This window comes from Notechis scutatus, chromosome 3 (genome assembly GCF_049901735.1).
Source record: "Notechis scutatus isolate UNSWTSFEM ecotype Mainland chromosome 3, rNotScu1.2, whole genome shotgun sequence".
Classification (NCBI taxonomy): Eukaryota; Metazoa; Chordata; class Lepidosauria; order Squamata; family Elapidae; genus Notechis; species Notechis scutatus.
Window position 1 is genome coordinate 122634227 of NC_142011.1, and position 907 is coordinate 122635133.

A 907-nucleotide genomic window follows, 5' to 3' on the forward strand; every position below is an offset into this window, starting at 1 on the left:
TTCCAGAATTGGACCTCTTGCATTTATGCGCATGATCAATGCTTCTCTTAAAAATAAGGCACTGATTTTCTATGTACTTTTTGCTGCAAAATGTTGAAATGTTGCATAACATTGGAAATTTCTTGAAAGTTTAACAATTGATTTTTGAATTTAAAAAACTTTTTCAATTGCTTTATTTAAAAAATATACTGACAGAATAAGAAACTTTCAGAGGCAAGAATCACATTGTTATTACTTTGGGGCATATTATATTAATTATGTTAATAGCAACCGTGTAACTGTCAATTCTTATGATACTTCTAATTATGAATAATTTTCAGACTTATCTGTTGCTGGTGCCTTCTCCTTTTTATTTATCCATATTGGTTTTCGTATTATTCCTTATAACATTGTATGCTCTTTGCTTAGTTCTTTATTATGTAAACTACTATTCAAAGAAATATAAAAGAAACATTGCATGATGTTAGCTTCTTTCAAATAATCTTATAGACTAGCACAGTTTTGCACAGTAGCACTATCATAGCCAATGAGGTTAATTCAAGGCATGATTATTGCTTATTGTAAATCTGAACTGGAAGATGGGATAAGATGTTATATCTACAAAATCCATGACAACAAACAAGGTGGGGATTTTCTAAACACTGTAAATGACTAAAATGTAATTCCATTGTTCAGTGTAACAATCTATGACATTTTGCCTGGATTTGGCATCCCTTTAAGAATGCAATTTGAATAAAAGCCAATATTAAATTAGATCCATCTATTTTCTTGGTTTTCTTGTAGGATGAGGCTAAATCAGAGAAATTTTTTTAAAAAGGCAAGACCAACAATGACCAAGAAAGCCAATAAACTGACAGACCTTGAGACTAGTGCCAACTGGAGAATATATTAATATAGATGCAAATGC

General features: G+C 30.4%; 1 pseudogene; it reads left to right on the top strand.

The window, feature by feature from the left end:
- The first annotated feature begins 497 nt into the window (after positions 1 to 497).
- On the top strand, positions 498 to 627 carry LOC148131389 (U4 spliceosomal RNA; annotated as a pseudogene).
- The last annotated feature ends 280 nt before the right edge of the window (positions 628 to 907 follow it).